Here is a 12,796-nt window from a genome sequence, read left to right as displayed (position 1 = left end):
AGTAAAAGCTGAGGAGTTCTCCTCAGAGTTATCACCCTTCTCCGCTCTGCTTCCAGCGCTCCTGTCAGTCTGCCGCTCCCTCCATCTCCCTGCACCGGCCTTTGAATGTCACATTCAGCTCCATGCAGCAAGGCCTTGATCCAATATTTTGGCTCAATAATTTCATTTGAAAGGGTGGAATGGTGCCGATGGTGGTGGTGTGTGTGTGTCTGCGTGTGTGTGTGTGTGTGTGTGTGGAGGTGGGGTGGGGTAGGGTGGGGTGGATAGGCCTTGTCTCCCAGGCTTCCAGACTTCCCCACTCACCCACGGATGACAGGCGTTTAAAGGTAGGCGAGAGAGAGAGAGAGAGAGAGAGAGAGAGAGAGAGAGAGACGGGGGAATGTGGGGGAGCATGCAAATGGTGAATCACACACACACACACACACACACACACACACACACACACACACACACACACACACACACACACACACACACACACACACACACACACACACACACAGTCCTTTCCACACTCGTCTCAACGCAGACTTCACTGTGTTCTAATCAGTTAATATAGTCCTCCATTAACTTCACTTGACAAAGATGATGTAACAATTACTAAAACACCTGTGCTCTCACCTGAGCTGGACTGGTGGGGAGTAGAGCACTATTTTGGCAGCTTAACAAGCACTTACTTGTCAAGTAGCTCTTAAATTCAACTGCCTGTCAAGAGCTATCAACCCTCACTATAACTTCATTTCAATCTGAAACCCTGAAGTTGATTTACACTTAATACTGTTCCACAGTTGATGTTGTTCACTTCCAAAAGGGTGTCACACTAACTGTAAGAAATTGGACTGACTGTTAACCCATGTTCCTTGTTTGCCGTATACACTGGAGTCTTTCTGCTTCCTGATCTCTGTGTTATTAAATAATTTTTAAAAACCTAAATATTTAGCATAAACACTTCCAAAACCGGACAGCCCGGCCAGCAGAGCCTTGACAAGCATCACTTACGATTGGTTTACCTGTGCTCGATATTGCTCGAGGCCAAATAGTGCTTGCGCTGCACTTGCATCTGACTTTTGAGCTTGTATTACAAATCAGCTCGTGTTTAATCAGGGCTCATTAATATCAATAAGGCTATGGGGATGACACAGGCCTGAACCCCAGCCACTTGGCTGACAATATTCAGTTGACATTGATTTTTTATCACCTTTGCTAAAAGGGAAACACAAACATCCTCTTGGGCCCAGAAAGGATAAATCCCTTAAGCTCAAACCAGGATGTTATTCATCCCAAGCTTAACCCCTGAGCATCAATAAAACAGAACAACAAGAGTATATGATTTGTCTGGATTTCTGCATTAATTTCTGCATCATTTAGCTCTGTTAGCCAGTATGCATACGCCACCCACAGCAAACATACATACATACTGTACTACTGTGCAGGGACACTGCGAAGGTCCTTGCCAAGTCACCTCTTGTAATTGATGACACATGGGGGTATACAGCTCTGGCTGGCATAATGGAGTATGGGGTGGGAAGGGTGTGTGTGTGTGGGGGGGGAGGGTATTTCTTGAGCAGATGAAAGGAAAGAGGTGATCGGATCTCCAAGGTGAAGCGCTCAGACAACTAGCTCTCATTAGCCCCTAGTCTGGGGCTCATGCAAGCAAATGAGCTCCGTGTTTCACTCGCATACATCGTGCTTCCCCTCATGTTCAGAGAGTCATGTGGGGATGTATGGCAGATCTGCTATACTCAAGTATAATTACATATGGTTATTCTATGAATGGCAATATGAACTCAACAATATATTTACCCTATTTATTTATTTCCCCCCAGAATGCTTCACTTTTTGCTCAGTGACGAGCAGGGCTCCAAATCCACTCTGGCATTAGCTGTGAGATGTGTTTGATTTGTTTCCCCTCCCCTCTGCCTCCTCGGACCCGCTGGCATGGTGGAGTCGTACTCGCCCCCCCTCCCCTCCTTCCCATCTCCCTGAGGGTGTGTGTGTGTGTGTGTGTGTGTGTGTGTGAGTATATGTGTGTGTGTGTGTGTGTGTGTGTGTGTGTGTGTGTGTGTGTGCGTGTGTGTGTGTGGGCCCTTGCACTCGCGCCCTCTCTAGCGAGGCCGATGAGAAACGTGTGGGCACATACATCTCCTCATTTCCATTCAGAGTCCTATTATGTAGATCCGGCCCGTTAAAAATAGCCCCGTTACGCCCGGTTAGCGTGGCCATTCATTCGGGGTGTCTAGACGCAAAGACATGCGTGAACACACACACATACATACACACACACACATACATACACACAACACACACACACACACACACACACACACACATACATGCGCACACACAGACGCACACACACATACTTACAAACAAGCAAGAACACACGCATGCACGTGCAGGTACACCTGAGACACACAGACACAGACATACTGTAGGTACATTTCCATATGAGTATTTTGCACATCAACACACTTCCACACACACACACACACACACTCACACATAAACCAATACACTCACATAAACACCGCCACCACCGCTACTCACAAAAACAATCATCAAAATCACACTTGAGAGCACCCTAGTCTACACCTGAGGCTAAGGCAGAAGCAAACTGGTCGTCCCGAAATGACAGGGAAACACTGAGCACCCTGAAGAATGAGATCCTACCCAGTCTTAAGGCTGACCAGTGCGTCCTGCACCCCGGTCTGGTGGTACTTGACCATATACTGGTGCATGTCCGGGTAGTTCTTCCTGATGTTCCTCTCCGTGCTCCCGTTGGGGACGGTCCCGAAGCGGAACGGGGGTGAGTAGGAGTATGGGCTCTGGAACTGTGATGAAGGGGGTCAGGGGTCGAAGGTCAACAAAGGTGGAGAGAGAGACATGAGAGAGGTCAGAGGTCGTGTTCAGTCATATCAGGCATGCAAGAAGAGGAAGCACTGTAGTTGGATTGACTCTTAACACCCCTAGCAACAATCCTGATCTTTTGTAAATCAAAAGGCAGTTTTTGACAACACAAACTTGAGCAGGTGGCTCTGATCCCCTCTGTTTGAGGTAAACACGACCTCCCTTCCGGTTTTTGAGCTCCCTTGTAAAGAAAAAAAAAAAAGGTTTTGTTTTTTGTCTCAAAAAAAACATCGGATGCAGGTCACAGATGTTCCGACAAGGCTGCAGGGCGAACAACAACAAGGACAAACGAGTGCATATCACAGCTGCAGCAGCTATCAATTAGCTGGGCCTTTTGCATATTTAAAACCGGCCAATCCGCCGTCCCCGGCACACTCTGCTTTGCGGGGTTGTTTTGTTGTTTTGTTGTTTTGTCTGTTTGTTTGTTAACTTGCGTTCGTTTGATTGCTGGAGTTAGAACCGCGGTGGCTGCAGTGTGTGCGTACATTTTGTGAGTGTGTATGTGTCTCTGTTTGTGTCTGTGTGTGTGTGTGTGTGTGAGTGAGTGAGTGAGTAAGTGAGCAATCGCTCGCCGTGAGTCCTGGCTGGGCCGTGTGCATCATGAGAGGGGAGAGGAGCTCGCCGCGTCCGCCCGGGGCTCCGGCGTCAGTCTGCGCATGACTGGAGACGGCCGAGGAGGACGGACCCCTGCCTAATCACGCTGACCTTGGCCTCTCTCCCTCTGCGTTTATTATGCAATTGGTGCCGGGTTACGTAAACGGCCTGGGCCTGGGAATTCAGCCCCTGTTCGGCCCAAGACAAGACACTTGGCAACAACTATCCCCTCCCCCCACAGACAGTCGCCTTCTCCGCCACCCCCCCCCCCTTTCACCCCCTCCTTCAACCCCCCCCCCCCCTCCAAAAAAACCCCTCACCCCCTGAGTCAGTCCCAAGCTCCAAACACTTGACTCCTCCACACCCCTCCTTGGCCCTCCGTTCCTGGCCAGCCAAACATGCTTTTACGTAACACGGTCGACCATGATTCGGAATGCTCCCTCATCTTCTACTAGCTGTGTTAGCTTTAGCATTAAAATGGCAATGAGCCATAGTCTCCATGGAGAGAGAGAGAGGGAGAGAGAGAGAGAGATGCACACATGGCCTTTGTGAAGTCTATGAGATTAAACTATTGAGCAATGACAATGTGGTTTGCCCAATTAAAATCCTGCTCTCTGTTTCAACACTGGAAAGCATATGGGAAGCTGTGTGTGTGTGTGTGTGTGTGTGTGTGTGTGGCTCTCAAAGGGACCGGCAGTGATCTTTGAATTCCTCAGAGGGCGGATGGGATGCGTTTGAGAGCCACACTGGGGTGGGGAGAGCTGTGTGTGTGTGTGTGTGTGTGTATGTGTGTGTGTGTGTGTGTGTGTGTGTGTGTGTGTGTGTGTGTGTGTGTGTATGTGCGTGCGTGGGAACCCATGCCGTGGAAACGTGGCAGCTTTAGCGTTTTCATCAGCGCCAGGTCCGTTTGCTTTTGAACATTTGCCTGCCTGGCGTACCCCCCCCCCCCTTTATCTCACCACCTTCTGCACAGAATGAAGAGACCAGCCTGTTAAGTGGCGCACAGAAATGTGTTGAAACAAAGATTCGCAGCACACTTGGAAGGCAGGAAGCCCTCAAAAAAAAAAAAAAAGTATTTTTCTTTTGCCTCCAGCTGGGGGAGAGCCAAGTTGGCAAGTTTAAGTGCATAGCAGGGACCACTGCTGCACTGAATTTTTAAAGTGTCCTAAATAACACAATATGGCAAAAAGCACCGTCAGCAGTATTAATTGACTTATACTATTTACATAGCTCTATTTATACAAAGTTGTGATGCAGGCTTCACCCCTCATGTTACTGGGGATGAGTCTGGGTGTGTTCATCCTCCATGTTGGTTAAAAAAAAAGCACAACTCTAATCACTTGTGACGTAATTGTTGATGAGAAAAGTAGTGCCTGTCCATTTGTGGATGCGAACCTCTGTGGAATTCGATTCAGGGCCATGATTTTGTGCCTGCGAAATAATCACTTTGTTAAGCTTCAGAGACCCCAATAAAGATTTAAGCAATTACTCTGCAAAGGGCTTACCGGGGCCGCCTCAAAGTGCTTTTGTGAGTTTGGGTTTGCCGGGGCTGTGGATTAAGCCCAAGTCTGTGGTGGCGGATATGCCGTCCAGTGCTTGATCAGCACAAAGACACGTCAATGGGAAGTAGTGGCTTTGGGGAGTAGTGCAAGGTTGGGTTGTGCCCCCTTTGACCGTTTCTGTCGGCTGCACTCCAAACATGCCACCTTTAAGATAAAACTATGGCCGCCCCTGTGACTGCACTGACCCAAGGACAGGAACAGTGCTGCTGTGGCTACTCTAGAGAAAAGCTGGATATGTCCCTGCTGCTGTCATTCAAGTCCGGCTTCGGAGAACAGTTTCTGACATGAGATGCTATCAAAGTGGCTGACACTTGGACTCCAGGGAGCTCTGTGTTTATGTGTGTGTGTGTGTGTGTGTGTGTGTGTGTTGGGCTGTCAGTGAGCATGTAAACATAAACAAACAAATACATACAAAAACAAATCTTCCCATCACTCAAACTGATGAGAGGTGGAGGTGTGTGTATGTGTGTGTGTGTTTATGTGTGTCTCTGTGTGTGTGTGTGTGTGTGTGTGTGTGTGTGTGTGTGTGTGTGTGTGTGTGTGCATATATGTGTGTGTTTATGTGTCTCTGTGTGTGTCCATGTCTGTGTGTGTGTGTCAGTGAACACATAAATGAAAAACAAACAAACACAAATAACAAACCTTCCTGTCACTCAAACCAGTGACCTGGTCCACAAATTCCTCCTGGATCATGAAGGCGGCCAGGTTGGCAGTGTAGCTGGCCAGGAAGATGACAGCGAAGAAGGCCCAGACGGACACGATGAACTTGCTGGTGGTGCCACGAGGGTTCTGCACCGGCACAGAGTTGTTGAACACCAGACCCCAGAGTAGCCACACCGCCTTGCCCATGGTGAACGAGGGCCCATGTGGATCTGCAGAGACAAGGGACCACAGTTAACCAGGTTTGAATAGGAGAGGCATTAAAGCTACATTCCTTGAGTGACCAGGAATAACCAGGAATGATATTAAAGGTACCCTGTTTGATTCTGATTTGAAAATGTTGTTTATACTCGAGCAACCAATCCAATTACACGTACTCCCTTCTGTGCTTGTGAAAGAAATGTGTTGATTGGCTGGAATAGCGTATAGGTCAGAGGTTTTGTTTTGAGTGTACAGCACATACTGGATGGACAAACTGGGTCAGTTTAAAGCTGCAGTTGGCAAGTCTGACAGATCAGGGGACTTTTGAAAATTTTGAATGTTTACAACTCTCATGCCCCTCCCCCACTACCACCGAGCACCCTCTCATCGGTGCTCGTCAGTGCGCACCAGACTGCACCAGACTGTGACAATCAGATCTCACACAGCCCTTCTCTGATTGGACCAGAAGAACCGGGATGATTTATGTTGTTCTGTCGGAGCATAGTGTTGGTTTCAGTGAATATAATCAAAAAAATCTTGCCACCTGCCGCTTTAATTAAACCAGTAGACTACGCTAGTGTGTTATTCATCCAGAAGGACAGAAAGGACAGACCTTCGTGTAACTTTGTGGATGCATAATAAATCTCAAAAGGAACAATAACATTGTATCATATTGCATCGTTTGACATCAAAGATACAATCTTCGATTTCTGGCGACAGCTTGTTGATATTTGAGCTCAGCAGTAAATGCAATGTGTTAAATGGCTAGAACAGGGTACAGCTCATTGTGCATACTGAGCTAGAACACAAGGGGCCCTATTTTAATGGTCTAAAACGGAAGTGTCTTTGCGCAAAACGCAATTCACTTTGTGGGCGGATCTCGGGCGCTGATGCTATTTTACCGGCGGGATATTTGACTGTTGCGCCCGACGCAAATCTAAAATGGGGTTGTCTGAAGTAGTTACATTAATCATGGGTGTGGTTTGGGCGTAACGTGCAATAAACCAATCAGAGCGTCATCTCACATTCCCTTTAACAACAGGCACGCTTGTTCCATAGCTGATTGCTATTATGGTGGCTATTTGCCAGGCGCAGCCAGGAGCGTTCACAGCGCTATAATCACTCTTCAGTTGGGAACAGTTAGCTATTGATTTTTCATCTTGACAAAATGTAATACAGAATTGTCACAAAGACATACTTTCCGATGTTTTGGGATCATTCTCACTGAATCACGAGGTTATGAATGCATGGTGATATATTTGCAATGTACAATGTAATCTAACATTACCTCTCTATAGACAATGCATATCTTCTGTCAGTTAATCTCTTCTCTCCCGTGCTGCCGCTGGGGCATTTGGGTTAAATGGCATCGGCATGCAGTTCAACATCACGTCTCCTTAAGTCCTCTAACATTTCCTAATTTATGTCATCAACATATCAGTGATTCGTGAAAATGTGTAGGCTACGCTAGATTTATGCCTATTTTTTCACATGGACACCACACTGATTTCCCTCGAGTGGTAATATTTTTTTACAGAAATGGGAACTACATTGTATAGATGAGAGGAGCTAAGTGTGCGTTGCGCAGCACAGGCGGCCAAGCAAGGGCTTCGTTTAAGTTGACCTAACTTTCAACTCTGCACAGTATCCCATTAACTGCGTGACAGTAGACTATTTATAATATTTTCTGTAAAGCAGAGTTTGTAAACACGTTATCTTCAACTTAATTCACGCACAACATTTATTTGAGCAGGAGAGAGAATAACAATGAATGGATGCAGCAACTACAGAAATTGTACAGAAATTGTAACCATACTTGCTGCTTTCTTGTACTATCTGTTGCTGGTTAACAGCACATGAAAAGCTGATTTAAGCTAATTCACTAACTCAAGACTTCAAGGCCATCATGGATATAAAACGTTTTTTGAAAATAACGAAAGGATGGAGGGAACATAGCAAAGCTTGGAGTTATTTCAGATGGGCTACAACAAGGTAGGCAAAATTATGGTGCTTAAAACCTTACACAACGGTAAATTGGAACAAAACTAAAAGTAACTTTAGCCTTTATAGGGCTGTAAAGTTGTCCAGATTAATAGGACGTAATTAGGCGTTGTTGTAAAGATATTGCATGTAGATGTTGTACTATAGGCTATAGGCTACTAAATATTTAGGTCACCAATGCACGAACAAAACCGGGAAATGGACAAATATTATCAAGGCTTTGAATGTTTCCGTCTGTGCACGGGGGTGTCTGTAGATTGGTGTGCAACGCATTCATTCATGCAGGCCTGTGGTCATGCATGCGCCCTTAAAATAGCATCTGCATTTTCGCCACAGACTTTAGACCAGGGAGTTCCTGGTCTGTGGCGGAATTGTTTTCTGAAACTGCAAAATATCAACAGTGAACGTTTGCGCCGGAACACGCCCCGTCTTTTCGCTGAACCGCCCCCGTGGGCGCAATCGAATTCCCTAATTTACAGGCATGTACCTGTGGAGGGAAAATTCCAATATGCGCTGACTGCAAAATAGGAAAGACAAACGCGTGAGTATACAAAGTCAATTGCGCCGGGACGGAAGATAGAGCCCAAGGTGTGTTTTGGCGGAATGCGATGAAAAGTCCATAGAATTATAATCAGGCAGTGCACCATTAAGCCTCAGACTGCCCACAGCCCGTTTCTCAGGGAGCCTTTGTGACAGAAAACATTGTGTAAAAGGTCAGTCTCTAAAATAATGTATTCATGACTTTCATGCAGTGATTATAGTGAATATGTCCAGTGAAACAGTCATGTTCTGCACTTTCCATTAGCGGCACTGATGTGCTCAATAATATGCTTGTCATGTCAAGAGGTGATCTCTCCCAAGTGTACTACTGAAATGAATGCACTGAGACTGGCTAGTAAACATCAAGTGCGTTGGGAAGTAAGTGCTAGTTAAAATCTTACACATAATGAAATAGCAGGAGTCATTTGCCACAATGAAGAACCCTGGAGAGCGGTATTTTAAACCATAGAGGAACAACATATCCCTGCATACTGCGCCACTGGTAAGTTACCCAACTAAAACTCCCCTGACAGTCAGGATGCCAGAGCAACAGCTACATCAAATAAAGATGCTAACACACTCTTGGACTCTTAAAGCTCCCCACTACTCAGATGTGCTGCAGCATGTAATTGCCTTTTGCCTTCTTTTGTGTTCGGCTCCCTGCAAACCCAATCCTGCAAACAGGCAAACAAGTCCCTCAGCCTCTCCGCACCAGTAACATTACAGCAGCTGACTTGTTGTTCCGGGGCACCGAGGCAGTCTTAAGGTTTTCTCCCCGCAAGCCTGCTTCTTGTGTCCTGGGCATGTGTGATCCGTCTGCGCTAGCGGAGGAGTCGTGCTGGAATGTGGTACAGAGACGAGGGGCGCAGTGTGTGTCTGTGTGTGTGTGCATCTGAGAGGAGTGGAGTGCCAGGTGTGTGTGTATGTGTGTCTGTGTGTGTGTGTGTGTGGGGGGGGGGGAGGGGGGGTTCCTTGTTACCTTTGCCCTGGGCCAGGTTCCTGTTGAATCCCAGCGGGCTGACGTACTCGAATAGGAAGACGGCCATGGCGGTAACCAGCAGCAACATCACAAACATCATCACCCACACGGATGCACTGAAGGGTTCTGTGGGCGGGCAGGGGAGACCAGAGGAAGAAGAGAAAGAAGAGAGAGGAAGAGGGGAGGGGAGAGAGAATGAAGACAAAGAGAAGAGAGAATGGGGGACGAATGAATGAAGACAGAAAGAGAGAATGGGGGACGAAAAAAAAAGAGATAGAACGAGGGAATTCAAGCGAGAGAGTGAAGTGGGGCAGAGTAAGTGATAGAATTAGAGAGAGAGAAAAAAAAAGCAGGAGAGGAAGTGAGAGCAAGAGAACAAGAGAGAATGAGTGAGTGAGAAAGAGAGAGAAAGAGAGTGAGTGAGAAAGAGAGAGAGAGCGAGAGAGAGAGAATAAGCAAGAGAAAGACAGGGAATAAAAAAAAACCTCAGCGTCAGCAACTCGAACATCCTTGCACTCTTGCTTGCGCCAGCGATATGTGATTATGGACCTGCTGCAAAGATTAAAAGGCTTTTACTGGGAGGAGGAAATGGGACATGGGCCAACGTCCATTGGAAGGATTTCCCTGCTAAAGCTCTGTCATTATTGCCCTGATGTTCATTAAAGAATGGGTCCAGCTCTGAAGAGTGCACAACGCTCGGCCACAGTATGCAGAACATTGACAAACGTGACCGTGTCCATGTGGTGTTATCATAAAGGCCCCACCAGCCTTCCTCATCCAGCTGCACCTGTCCTGTTAGTGTTGTTCTCAGAAGGCCTTGGGTACAGTTAGGAGTAAGAATCTAGGAGGCACATAAAGGAGGAAGGAGAGTCGGGCAAATGGTCAGGGGAATATAATTCAGCACAATACTTTCTATATACTTTGCTCAGAGTGGACACTTAAGACCACACTGATCCCCACCAGAATGCACACACACACACACACACACGCACACACACACACACACACACACACACACACACACACACACACACACATACGCACACACACACACACACACGCACACACGCACACACCAACACACACAAACTCCCAAAATCACAGGCTCTTTGACAGTTACCCAGAAACGCTGACGGGGAGACGGTGCCGTTGCTCCGGGATACCATCACGCTAATCCCTGTTTCCACGAAGGGGACGGAGAAATCAATGACCTCGGATCGCTCCTCATTGATCGTCAATGAGCCGACAGCCATCACAGCCTTCTTGTACACCACCTGAGAGAGAAAGAGAGAGAGAGGACCAATCGGATGAGCTGAAGCAGGCACTCGAAAACAAAACTGTTTCTAACACCCTCTTCCAACACCTCTCACTTACACAATGGAGCACACACCATAACACACACACACACACACACACACACACACAGACACACACACACACACACATTCTCCTCCTACACAGCTGGGAGCTGTCTGAATCACCAGACACACATCTCTCAGCCAAAACAAATAAAGTGAAGCGCAGAGAGAAACACACACACACACACACACACACACACACACACACACACCACACACTACATAAAATTCCCTTAGCTGGCAAAAATCCAAATCTCTATTTGTTACAGGAGCAATTTGTCATCTCTCCCAAAGTTACTTATAGTGTGGAGGGAGAGAGTGTATGTGTGTGTATGTGTGTGTGTGTGTGTGTGTGTGTGTGTGTGTGTGTGTGTGTGTGTGTGTGTGTGTGTGTGTGCATGCGTGCGTGTGTGCATGTGTTTTGTCTCTAAAGCAAGCTGGCAGTGGGAAATAAAATGCTGACCGACTCTCCGGTCAGTGGCCCCGCAGGCATCCCCTCCATTCATTAGCCACCCTGCTGCCCCTTCCAGTGGCGCCCACCGCCCCTCCCCAACCTGCGCCAGCCCTCGCCTCACCCCTCACCCCATTATCCCCCTTGCCCCTCCGGCCCTCACCTCTCCGACCAGGCCATTCCACACGTTGTTGATCTTCTTGCCGTGCCGGCCGTTGGTCACCAGGTACAGGTCGTAGGTGAACTTGACGTTTCTGGCGATCCGCTTCAGGATGTCGATGCAGAAGCCCTTGCAGCACTTTTTGATGTACGTCCCGCCTCCCTCAGTCGCGTTGCTGTGGATGGAGAAAGAGAACGAATGAGGCGCCCGACCAGACCAGACAAAGAAAGTGATACAAATACAAGTGAGAAAAGGCACTCCCAAACGGAGGTGCTGGCTAGGATAATATATCCTAAACAAATTAGGACTTGAAGCAGGGCTCAACATTAATGGTCGACTGGTTGCCCGGTTGCCCTTGTCTACCAAATTGTTACAAGTGGCAACCAGATTTGGTTGGCTTTGGCAACCAAAATCTCATGCCTGGTTGCCAAGCTGGCAACCAATTTCAACCACTTTTAAAAGTTAACGTTAAGCCCTGCAGGATTTGTCACACATCCCTTTCTATTTCGATACTATTTATTGACCAACATTTCGACAGACAGCCTTCATCACGGTTCCACCAATGAATGACAAGCACTGACTCAAATAGAGCATTCTGGGTACAAAGTACCACATAATTACTGTAAGTGTTACAAAGTGAAGGACTCATAATCATGCTCATCAAAGATCACATTCATTACAGAAGGACATAGCAGTCAGCTCTGGCCCGTTATTGGCCAGCAAGTCTGGAGGAGGAGGGCTAGAGGGGACAGTTAGGGGAGACATCATCACGCAAAAAAGACAGAGATGGTGTCTGTGATGCTGTCATGACACAAACAAATGCTAATGGGGGGAGGCAGAGGCAGAGGCTAAACATAGCCCCTGGAATGACTGCCTGTCTGCCTATACAAGGATCAGATGTAAACACACACACAAATACACAACAACACACACACACACACCTGCCTTAAGCTGAGATTTACTCTGTTGTTATACCATACACTGTTTTAAGGCAGGAGAATGAAGAGAGAGAGAGAGAGAGAGAGAGAGAGAGAGAGAGAGAGAGGAGACCGCACTATTGTGTGCTCGGTGCTCTGAGAAATCTCTTAATTATGATGAATAGAGAGTATTTCCCTGTGGGTCTCTCTCCTGAGGTCCAGCGCTCGCAGAGCCTGGCGGAGATTTGCGAGGCCTCGTATAAAAAGGAGAAAAAGAGGAAGAAAAAGAGGAAGAGGAAGAAGCGCCCGCGCTGAGCCAGCCACCTTTAATTGCGTCTGAGGCAAGGTGAGAGGAGGGGAGGGAGGGGGCACCACACTCTCTATTTACAGGAAAGACTGCTCTGTTATTAGCCAACTGGAACAGGCACAGGTTCAGCCACGTGCTCCAAGATAACCTGCCATTGGT

The 12,796-nt window shown here is 47.4% G+C and overlaps 1 protein-coding gene across 1 annotated transcript in view; it reads right to left on the bottom strand.

Moving 5' to 3' along the window:
* Positions 1-12,796, bottom strand: part of grin2aa (glutamate receptor, ionotropic, N-methyl D-aspartate 2A, a) — a 159,913-nt gene that overhangs the window by 6,384 nt on the left and 140,733 nt on the right. The window lies entirely within an intron of this gene.

The sequence above is a fragment of the Alosa pseudoharengus genome, unplaced genomic scaffold (assembly GCF_046254945.1).
Source record: "Alosa pseudoharengus isolate Yale_2024_CS ecotype anadromous, Long Island Sound unplaced genomic scaffold, YU_APseudo_1.1 YU_APseudo_1.1_scf_4, whole genome shotgun sequence".
Classification (NCBI taxonomy): Eukaryota; Metazoa; Chordata; class Actinopteri; order Clupeiformes; family Clupeidae; genus Alosa; species Alosa pseudoharengus.
This window is presented reverse-complemented; position numbering and strand designations above follow the sequence as displayed.